Source organism: Chelonia mydas, chromosome 18 (genome assembly GCF_015237465.2).
Source record: "Chelonia mydas isolate rCheMyd1 chromosome 18, rCheMyd1.pri.v2, whole genome shotgun sequence".
In the NCBI taxonomy this organism is placed as follows: domain Eukaryota; kingdom Metazoa; phylum Chordata; order Testudines; family Cheloniidae; genus Chelonia; species Chelonia mydas.
Genome location: NC_051258.2, coordinates 12585670 through 12585895, shown reverse-complemented (window position 1 = coordinate 12585895; position 226 = coordinate 12585670).

Here is a 226-nt window from a genome sequence, read left to right as displayed (position 1 = left end):
GCAAGTCTGTTAATTTGTTTAGCATTGATAAAATTAATCAAAGTTTGATAGCCTAAATCTTAGAAGCTTTTCTCAGGGACAATATTTAACCCAGCACAGAGTATCACCTAAAGCAATGGGATTCTGCATGGGTGAAACAGTCTGCCTATGCAGAGCACCTTGCTGGACTGAAGTCATAGTTCTATTGTGAATATTGATCATTCCTTTCTATTGTACCACTGGGACC